This window comes from Phasianus colchicus, chromosome 17 (assembly GCF_987193195.1).
Source record: "Phasianus colchicus chromosome 17, bPhaCol1.hap1.1, whole genome shotgun sequence".
NCBI classification, from domain to species: domain Eukaryota; kingdom Metazoa; phylum Chordata; class Aves; order Galliformes; family Phasianidae; genus Phasianus; species Phasianus colchicus.
The window spans coordinates 11386934-11398747 of record NC_143452.1 but is presented as its reverse complement, the minus strand read 5'-3'; positions in this window follow the sequence as shown (position 1 = coordinate 11398747).

Here is an 11814-nt window from a genome sequence, read left to right as displayed (position 1 = left end):
TCAGGTGTAAGCAATGAGTGATGGAAGGGCTGGAGCCAGGATCCACCCCTTCCAGCCCGCATGTAAGGAGAGGTGAGGGGACCTCATCTGGAGTTCTCTGTGTACCTGAGGCTTTCTGAAGGTAAGCAGCTTCTTTCATTTGTCTCTGTGCTCATGTTTGTTGCATTTGAGCAAATCCTCACTTGCTGCAGCCTAGGGCCTGCTGCACTTTCTATAACATTACAATGAGTATCTCAGCAATGGAAATTTTAGGAGGAGAGGGGTTGTGGTAGAAGTCATGAATTATTGAATTATTGTAAGAATGGAGGATTAACAAACTTAAAATGGATAAATCTCTTGGCTCACTCATTTCAAATTTGCTATCCCCTCTCATAGCTCCCAGTCTGACAGGTTGCCAAGCACAACCTTAGGCCAGACAACATACACTTGGTTCCAACAGAAAGAGGGGGTATTTATAAGCAACTTATTTGACAATGTGAAAAAATGACTTCTATTTCTTTTTTATTTCCATTTTCAAATCTAATAAATCTATTTTGTGATATTTTGGTAACATTCTCTCCATGTAAAGCACTTTTGCAACCAGTTTCAAAAATATTTCTTCACTACATTCCAACTAGCTGCAAGAATGATAATCTTACAGACGTTTTTCTTTTTATGGTTTCATTATTTTTAGTTGAATTGCTGGTCTTATTTTTGGGAGCCTGTTGGATCCTGATGATGCTTGCATTTGCTGTTGGGGAATATGGCACAAGCAGCACTGAACTGGATGACATTTATGAAGGCTCTAATAGCTTTGCTGCTGGCAAAGAGCTGAGAATGTCATTTTCTCAACCCCACCTACAGACTTCAGGACCTAACAAGCTCTGGAACAAATGCTGCATTTCAGTTTTGAGAAAAATGATTTTATCTATTGCTGGAAACCCCTCCAGCGCTTCAGGAGAGAAAAAAAAGGAAGGAAAAAAGGGAAATACGGTTATATCTGATGCCTGTGTTTGCTGATTGTGTATCAGTATGACTAGTTCAGTGATACTACTCCATAGCATAGCTATACTCCTACACTGCCATGTAACTGACACAGCCATGCCGCCAGCAGCTAGCACTTGTTAGCTTGTATAAGCCAGGTCAGGGTACAGCTGTGTATCCAGGTGAAATGTGCTGCACCAGGGAGATGCTCAATCCACCCAGGGCATCCTTCTTTCCGTGTGAGCAGCAAGTGGATCTGTGCACACTGACCTTGTGACCAGGGTTAGTGCACTGTAACATGGGTGACCAATGCAGAAGTTAATGGGAATCTCTTTTTTAATGATTAAAGACATCATGTCCTTTTCTATAAGGAAACATATGAATTAAAGTTGGATCATAGAAATTTCCTGCCTATTCTTTTTTGCAGTAATATTCTTTTCTTATTTCCTAACCTTGTCTCTTGAAGGAAGGCATTGAATGTTGTTTAGCAGCTTCTGTTGTTGAAGGCTGTGTACTTCAGTAACTGATACAGAATATAGTAATTGGTAAAGGATCATTAAGGAATGAATGAGGTATATATTGATTGTCTGTTTGCAGTTAACACTACCATGATATTTCTAAGTTTTTAATGATAAGTGCCTCACTTGAGGAAGAAACACCAAAAATGTCTAAGTAAAGATTTGAGACTGTCAGAGATGATGGCAGAGGAGGAGCTAAATGTGAAATCAAAGCTGTTTCCTGGGTCTATTCTTAATGTGTCATTAGTGCATTGCACCTGTGACTGCCTGATTGCCCTTTGTTTATGATTCAGGTGTTTTCATTACCTTTGGTGCTCATATCAGCAGCAATTATTTGATGTTTTAATATCAGGATAGGTCTCACATCCCTGAGCCTAACCATGCATCTGTGGCTTGAAAGCTTCAGAGAGAGGTGTGGGTCTCACATGTGTGAATCAGCATGCAGCAAAGTGCATAAATCAGAAGTCTTTCTACTGGTTGCCTGGGGAGGTCCTGTGCATTTATACTGGCATAACTCACACCAGAATCCTGATCCCTGAACCTTGAAAACAAATACTTTAGTTTCAGGAAAGAAAATGGATCCACAACAAATGGTGTAATATTGCTTAATGGTTTCCTGACAAATCCCTGTCTCTGCTCTGGAGCTGTGAAAACAAATGCAGAGGCTGCTCTTGTTTCAGCCTCAGGAGGAACCTGACAGGTGCAGTTAGTGAGCTGCTCAGGATGATAAAAGCCATGGGTTCAATCTGCTATTACAGCAGGCATCATGTGCAGCTTAGACTCTCAGCTCTGTTAAGGGCTGTGTGTTAAACTGCCATAAAAGGTGAGGTGCTGCACTGTGTGCATGGCTCTTGCATGGACTGAGCTCCCATGGAAATGCAGGAACAGGAAGGGAAGGCATGAGGTATGAGCCCCTGAGATGATGACAGCGCAGAACTTGGGCCAGCCAGATCAGAGGGTGAGGAGAATGGTTCACATAGGAAACTTGGATGTGGGGGTGGGTTTCTGTGCTTTTTCTTCCTTGCAAAGGTTTTATAGTTTACTAGGGCTCTCAAGACAAGTTCAGCCATGGGTCAGTTGCAACCCAAAGTTTCTCCTCTCTTAACACCATATTCCACAGTAATTTCTGTCCCACACACAGCCTTTGCTGTTTGAAGGCTGGGATATTGGAGGATGTTTTATTGGTTCACTGAAAAATCCTGCAGAACCAAACAGACTCAAACCAACAACCTTGAAAATCAGTGGCTCTCCTATTAGCTCCAGAAGAAGGATAGAGCTGACAGGGAGTGCCCAAAGAAACCTCCCATCTTTCTTCTGCAGCCATTCAGCCCAGATTGCTGCACCGAGATCCTTCCTCACCACTTGCCTGCTCTGCCCCCTCCCCAATCCCAGGCAGCAGCCTGCAGCTGTGCCTCACCTCTGGGAAGCCTTCTCTGTTGTCTTGCCTCAAACTCTCTAGCTGTAGTTTAAGCCTTTGCTTTTTGCCCAATCCTCTCAGGCACAGAGGAAGGCTTTATATGAAAATAGTTCATAAATCGATAGAAGGCAAGATGGAGCCACTCTGCTTCCATAGTTACATATTTATGTTTAGCCAGAAATCTCGAGGATTTATTAGCTTCCTCAGTGTGGTTCGAATAAACCACACAGAAGAGCAATAACTTTCTACAGAGTGCTTTAGGGAAAAGCAGTTTCATGCAATATGAAGTGGTGACTTCATGACACCTGTTAGACCTGGTTGTTTTGCCATTGCAGACAGCAGAGGCTGGATGTCATTCAGTGATTGGCAGCTTTCATCTTCTCATTTCTGTCAGCATCCATCGCTCATTCATCCTGAGAGCATCTCAGTGTTTCCCAGATGGATGCATGAAACAATTGTGAAGCCTCCAGTAGATCTTACTGAGCTGTGGACTCTTCACCTCCCTTAGGGAAAAGATTTCCTTAAAGCAAGGTTATGTCATGCTTGTTTGATGTCTGATCTTGACTTCAAGTAGAGAAGAAAGAGATGAGAGTGTAATTCTCTCACAATGTAAATACAAGTTTGAAGGAAGAGAGAAAGAAATACAGATCCTGGAAGAGGTGGATACTTGTGTAGAGCACTGACAGCCTCAGCCCCATCCATCCATCACCCCAGGCACGACCAAAAGTCAGTTCATCACAAAGGTTTATTCATGTCAAACAGTTCTAGCTCCCAGCAGGAATGATGGGACCCGCACTGAGCAGAGAAGGGTTGAATCATCTGAACTTATCTCACAAAGGTTTCAGAAAGTTCACATTTCAGAGCCCCAATGCATTTTACAGCTTACTTGAAGGGAAAGGGCTGAAACATCCAATATATTTCCCATAGGCTGACAATCTAGTAAACACTCCTGCAGGATAATGGTGATCCTTGGAACAATGGAAACTTTTTAGTTAGAAACTGTAGAAGTTACAAGGCAAAGATTTATGTGCTGTGGGGTAAATAAATATTCAGTTCCCATTAATGTTAATGGGAGTTAAGTGGCTAATTCCCCACACATTATGCTGAAGATTTACTTCTCTGTGTTTTATAGAATAAATGAATTTATAGTCTTCCTGGAGGTTAGACCTGAGAAAAACAAAGAGCTCAGAGTTTACTCTCTTTTTATGAGGTCATTTTTTTTTTAAGGGAGGTTTACTCCCTGAACAGAAGGAAAGGTTAGAAGAGCACTGAGTTAGAGCAATCCCCCCCACAGGATGCCAGTGAGATTTGTGGCAAGGCATTTCATCCAGCTCACGGACAGGGAGGCACAAAAAGATTCACATAAAATGTCTTAATAACAGAAGCCGGAAATTTGTAACAATAATAAAGGGTGACATTTATACAGAGCCTTTCATCCACACATCTACAAGCTGGATTTTGCAGTCAAAGGCACTCACAAAATATTCTTGCTTGTGATTTCACATGAAAAGGGCAAAATGCATCAAGTAGGCTGACTTCAGACTTACCAAAGCACAGCCAATGTGGGGGGAGCTGTTTAATGCCTCTGGAAGGTAATTAAGTATGCTTCTGCTTAAAACTAGAGTATTCTCATTGACTTCAACAGATTTTTAGTGGATTATACTTTAAAAAAAAAAAAAGCCTATGTATTTTAGTGAAACTAATACCTTTGCCAGCACCTAGCAGTCATGTCCTGCATCTATATGCAGAAATCCTACTGAATTTGCTCTTTTACTCATGCTCCTGTTCCTAAGATGATCCCATAAATTCTTACTGATGGATAAAAAACATTTAAAATCAGTTTTATCGCACGGAGGTCATAAGAATCCTTTGCACACGTGAGCAGTATGCCACAGCCTCTGCATTTGGGAAAGACCAAACATGAGGTCTGACCAATTCTCTTCCTCTGCTAAGGATTCATTTTTGCTGAAATTGAGATTAGACATTATGTATGAGGTAATTACACATTTTTTTTCACTCTGTCTCCAGCTTTAAAGAGGGGGAGAGAAAATTTCATAGCATTGTTTTCAATGGGGCACGGCGATCTGCTACAGATAAGAAAGTCTTTTTTCTTTATTCAAATGTTAAGCTTTCCCAGGCAACTAATGTTTTCCCCTAGCTGGTCATTCATTCACCCATAGCTCCACGCAAGCAAGTTCTTTGCGAGAGCAAGGTCACTCTCACCATTTCACTGTGACCAGATATTGCTTTTGCAGTGCGTGTATTGTTTCTCCTTTTGGGCAACAAAACATTCACTCAAAGCTTTTGACAGTACTGCATACTCATATTTCATTAGGACTGATCTCCCTTGGATCACTTAGTGTTTCTCAGAGCCAGTAGCTGGGATCGTAATGTAACATCAAGTGGAGTGAGCACCCACACCCCAACTCCTGTAGTACTGTGGTGCCAGCCCTGGGCCACAGCTCTTTTCTGCATTCCTTACTTCCTCCAGCCTTCTCAAAGCCATGGTTACCTCTGGGCTTACCTGGAAGTTGCAGAGTGAGGAGGCGTGCATAATGAAGCTGTGTCCCAGGTGTGTTTGGTTGGCCCAGCAAAAACAGAGCACACATCCAGCCCCCAGAGAGTTCAGGGCTGAGGTGCTGGAGAAGGGATAGCACATGGATGGAGACAGGTGGCAGCAAGAAGCACTGATGGGTGACCTTGGCTGATCACCAAGTGTGGGCACAAGCTGTAAATTCACTTTCCCTTCTGGGCTACAAGTGCCCAGGAGGGGATGATAGCTGGAAGGGGACTGCAGCACAGCCATGCAAGAGGACCAGTGAAGTAAGAAAGGTGCTGATGCCTCATGTGCAGCAATGTAAATACACCCCACAGCCAGAACAGCTCGAGTCTGTACTGGACTTTCCACAAAGAGAGCAGATCTGGAGGGGTGAAGGCAGCAGAGAGATGGAATGTGATTCCCTTATATATTTGAAATGTTATATACTATCTAGTAAACCCATTTTATAGCAAACTTATACTTTATTTTCAAACACTTCTATCGACACCCACTGTGTATCAGTCATTTTCTGATTATGGAAGCTTTTGCAGTGATTTCCAGGCACTTTTAAGAAGCTGCCAAAGAATTCAGCGTGGCAAAGGTTTGAGCTTTATTACTGCTTTTCACAGAAAGGCTGAAAAACAAATAATAGAGAAGAAAAAATACGGACTTCAATGACCTGTGCTGGTACATTAGGCCCCAGATCTTAAAAAAAAATAATAATAAATCCACCCAACTTTGTGGCATTGTACAGTTCAGGTAATCTGCTCGCAGCCTTCTGCCAGTGAATCATAAGACTCCATTGCCTCTCTGGGTTTTTTATTACTTCATGAAGAAGAGCAATAAATAAATGTCATGTCATTACTGGAAAGGCACCTACAGGATATAGAGCAAATATTGTGTTGAAAGTAATCTGGTCAGGTAGTATGTGAGCATCCTAGAGAGATGATGGACAGGTAGCAGAAGAAATCTCTCCATTGAAAAGAGATAACTGGCTTAACACACTTGTTTTTGCTGGCTCCACGTGAATAGAACTGTGCCTGCACAGATTACTTTCACATTCTCTTCTTCTCCATGGGGAGAATACCTTGTCTTTTAAGGCCATTCAGTTGTGTTGATAATTTTTATTCTTTACACTAGGCTGTTAGCCAAGGCAAATGTTTCTGTTGTTTTAAAAACTTGAAGTGTATCACTGTGGGAAATTTAAAATATACAGATAACTTCAGAAAGCATTTTTGAAAAAAAATTGTGATAATATCCCATGCTATTTCACTTTTCTTCTATTAGTTTTACATGGAGCAGTGTTCAGTGCCGTCACAGACTGTTTTCCTGCCCTCCTCCCTTCTCATTCCAAATATATGAAAATACTGATATGATACTAATTGGACTCAACATTTCTGTAGCAACAAAAGTTAGAAAGCAAGAAGCTAAAATAGAACATTATCTTTGAAGGAATGTTTAAAATATGTAGCTGAAATAAGAAAAACACTTTTGATGTGAGTATATATTAAATATTAGCACTAAACAGGACTCAAAGCGGTAACAGAAGTACATGCAAAGTTTAATTGAAAATGACAAAATTAAATAAGACACAGCCCCTGTGTTCACAAATGGAGAACATTTGTCTCAGTCAAATGCTACCAGCGCTGCATACCAGCTCTGTGCTGTGTGCTGCAGAGCAGGGAGGGCTTCAAATGAAAGAGATTAGAAGTTTGGCTGGCGAAGCCTGCCTCAGACTCTAAGTAAAACAAAGTCAGAGAGCTGAAAATAGGGCTGCTAGGCACCGACTGAGAGAGCTGGGGGAAGGAAGAGGAGGAAGGTGTCCAGGAGCTCCTGCAGATCCTCACACCTTGCCTGCAGCACCCAACCCCAATAAGAGCTGAGGAGGAACCACGCTGTGGGGTCCATTCATCAGGTGGCTGTCAAGACCCCTGGATGCCCTCTTGGCATATGCTGCGTGGACCCAAATCTGTCTACCAGCTTGTTCTCATGAATCACCATAACCTCAGAGCTGCCTTCCTTTTCCAAGACACACACATGCACACAGGCACAAGTCCCCATAGGTTTGTTGTTTTAGGAGCAGATGACATTAAAGCAGCACTGAGTTGTATAATGTATCTTTAATAAGCATGTGCTTTCTATTTGTCACTGCTTAAACTATACTTTTATATACAAAGCTCAGGAGTCTTGCTGAAATCTGCAAAATATTAACTGCAGAAAAGATGAAGGGAGTTTGAACACTCCCTGGGCTGGAGGGAGCGGCTGGTGGGGTGGCTGGCTGGGAAGAAGTCATTTTGATGGAACTGAAGGAAATAGTAATCAGGATTGTAGTGAGAACACTCTTCCTCTAGTTAATGTGTTTTCTTAAACAAAGAGCAGGAAGTTGTAACAGAAAGTGCCTCTGTGCTCCTCTGAGGTTTTTGGGCAATCAGCTCAGCACAGGTGGGGGCAAATGGGAAATACCTGCCTTATGCACACAGCCACGCTCCCTGCAGTCCCTCCTTTTCCCACTCCAGGGATTCTTTTCCTCTTCCGTATGCCTCCTTAATGGATGACCTGTTGGTGGAATAAAAAGAGAAATGTCAGCATTTCCCCTTCTCACCGGGCACCTTCCCCCAGCCCTCAGCTGGCTGCAGGAGCTCTGCAGCAGTAACCAGAACCAGCCAAGGTCACGCATGCTAAGTGCCAACGAGCAGAAACTTTAAATAAAGTGCTGCTGAAGTAACCATGCAAATATCCTTCTCACAACAATCTGCTTGCTGTCTTTCATGTGTTTGCTAATGAGCTTTACCTCCTGTGGAAATTCAATGGGCTCTAGCTGTACAATTTTCCAACATTTGAAAAATCTTAGTTTTGCTGGAAGGAGAGCTGGTGTTTGTTTTTCTGTGGTGAGTTTTGTTTTTATTGCTCTAACTGCAGCTTCAGAAAATGAAATATCTGTCAAAACAAATCAGGAAGAGGAATGCTCAAAACTTACATTTTTGGCACCATGCCACAACATTAAGTGTTCATCATCTCTTTTTTTTTTTTTTTAATGCTGAATATGGTTAAAATGAGCCTCAAGATTAAAAATTAGAAGATATCCCATTAATTATATTTCACTCTGCAGTGAGCCTCTGAAGTGGGACTGAGGACATACAGATTTTTCTGATGTCAAAGCCTGAGGGCTTCTGTACTTTGGTGTTGCTGCTCCAGCACTTCTGAACACATTCCATCCCCACAGCTCACTAATGGTGGAGGAGAGAAGAGTAATCCCAGTTTTGAAAACAAGTGCTATTGATGATATGAATCATATCACTGGTGCCAATACCAGTTGTGTTTACCATTGGGAAGGGTAACACCAGTTCCCGTGGGGGTATGTGGGCAAAAAATATAAGCATGAAAAATATTTGAAGGTCCAGATCCCAACAGAGTTCCAAGGCATTTATGAAAATGCTTATGATGAAAGTAGTTTCCCAGCAAGATCTGTTAATGTGAGTAACAGATCACCAATCAAAGAAGAGCTGTGCAAAGAGAGATGTGCTCTGGCTTGTGTGTCACCAGGCAGCGCACGCAAATGGCAATGAGCAAATTCAGAGTCCAGGGCTGAACAGGTGGCTTCAGAGAAACACGGGTAAAAGCTTTTCTAAACAAAAAATAAATAGAAAGCACAGACAGGCTACCGCATTTAATATTTTCCATATGCAGCTGCAGAATCACAAAATCCAGAGATTAATAAGGGGGAAATTATTCCATGTCAACACCAGTGAAAGTTTTAGAGCTCAAAATACTCTTGAGTCTGAGTTCAGCCATGAGGATATTCCCTCAGTGAAGAGCCATGATTCTCAGGTAATAAAATAATGGGAAGAATAATGCCTTGCACTTACACAGTCCTGCACGGGAAGTGGCAAATAAGGACAGTGGCTGCATCTGTGTAGGAATAAACCCCAGGCCAGGCTCAAAGCCAGCTCTGCTGTTCTTCTGTTGCTGCAGCAGCCTGAGCCAGCTCTGGGGTGAGCCGCCTGGCACGTCACAAAGGGGAGAACTTGGTGTGCTCTCTACACTTTTCAGCACTCCTACAGCATATGTGGGGCCCAGAGCTCTTTCTGCAAAACTCTGTGCTTCCTTCTGCCCCATCTGCCTGTGGGATGGTGCTGTGCAATTGATGCTGGCCAGACAAGATTGGCAGAGGTCTTTTCTAGAAGGTGACAGCATCATCTGCATCCCAGGGCAGATGGGATTTCTCTTTGTCTCAGGCTGAATTTAATCCGCATGCAACAAAATGAATGTAAGGTTTGGGGAATCAGGAGACATCCCAACCTTCAAGACTAGCCCAGGACAAACAGACAAATTCTGTGGTAGCCACAGGGACCCCTTCTATCTATATTTATAGGCAGGCCTCTACTCTGGACAGGTTCTGTCATTCAGCAGTGCAAAGGAAGGGAGCAGTTGACATGAGGGGCTGCACATCACTATTCCCAAACACATCATGCTGGCAGTAAGCTCTGCTGGGACACACTGAGAAGAAGTGGTGGTCAGAGGGAGGCTCTACTGGCCACATCTTTCTTCTAGCTGAGTAGTGACACCCCTGAGGTGGCTCAGTCACGCTACAGGTCAAACAGTGATAAAGGCAATCAAGGATAGCTGCTTAGTGCTTCCCCTCCTCTCTACACTGTGCTGAGCAAACGTTTGGACTGATAGAGAATGTTTGATCTAAGAAGGAGAAGTGTCTTTTTTTTGTTTGTGGCATTTTTTTCTTTCAAGTCCCATTAATGAGATTTCACATGCCTTTAGATGGTGTTTCATTATGATTTTTAAATGTTTGATACCGTTGTTAATCACTATATATGCATGGATCTGATATGATTAATTCCTATCTTTGCTTCAGTCAATTTTATTAATTTTAGTTAGCATAAAATTAGATTTTAAAAAGTCATCATTAAATTTCTGAAACAGTCCTCAGAGAGTCACACTGTGAATGCAACCAGCTTCGAGCCCTTTTATCCCTTTATAAGGAGTGCTGTAAGGTCTTTTGTTTTATTCATGAAATGTCACGTTGTCTAATATCGCAGCACTCCATCACGTAACACATTCAGTTCTGTAGTAGTAAATCCCTTTATGTTTCTACATTGTATTCCAATTTGCTATATTAACGCTGTAAGTAACATACTGTGACAACTGAAACTTTCAGAAGAACATACAGGTTCCATTCCAGACACCCACTGTCATTTCCAGTAATGGGTATCCAGTCTGAATGTATGTTTCTAACAGACTGTAACAGTATGACTGTTAAAGTACCAGCGGTACTTGTGAAACCACAAATACGCAGGTAATCTTCTGTGAACAGTAAAACAATCCAAGAACTTTGACTTTTCCTCTTCAGATCTTAATTTCTTGCTATTCTCTAAAAAGGCATAACCATAACAACAATAATCTTAACGATATAATAATAAGCCCATGTCAGAGTAGCTGTTAAATGTCTTCCAGTCATACAGTGCGGCACGACTGGATTTCTGAACGTGGCAGAACAACTCATCGTGCCAGCATTGTCTGGAAAGACCCAAGAATTTGATGACTAAGCCATATCATCAACAGGCAACTTTGGGTTGCCTCAAAGATCTCAGAGGTCCTCACTTCTGGCAGCACACAGCTGCCACCAGGTCCACAGGGCTTCACTTACACTGCCATGAGCCACTTCCATCAATTTCCTTTGGGCATTGATGTTTCCAGCACTTAATGATCTGTTTAGGTGTGCTGGGGCAGATGGCAGTATGGTATGCAGGGCTTGCAGTTCTCAGCTGCATTGCAGTAGTGTAAGGCCATGAGGGTGCCCAAGGTAAATGATCAGAGGTTACGTCCCAGCGATCAGCGTTTACACATTTCTTTTGCATCAGAATGGTGTTCCTAGCAAGCCAGCACTCACAGATGAAGAACAACCACCTCCACAGAACCCAGCTTAGCCCTTAGCTTCGCCATGCTGTACATTTGGCTTGTTTCCCTGAAGCTGGGCTGAAAGAGTTTCCAGCATGACTTACGACTGCCTTGAGGCTGGCACAGCAGAGCCCTGCTGCAACCAGCTGTTGGCCTGGCTGCTGACTGTGGCAGTGCCCATTTGTGACAGTGGGGATAGGCAGAGCCATCCAGGCCAGCACTGCTCCACTCTGCCTGCACAGGAGAGGACAGTTCTCAGTGGCTCTGCCTCAGTTGCTTTCTGCTGCCTCAGCAGAGAAAGAAACCTACTAGCTGGACCAAAGTCCAAGGATTTAGCCTATAAATCTCAGGGCTTTGATTAATTCCTTTCCTTTTTCTTCTTCTTCTTCTTTTTTTTTTTTTTTTTTTTCCTTTGCAGATGTTAACATTTTCCAAGCAGTTATATGCTATGTTGGTGAAGTGCAAAG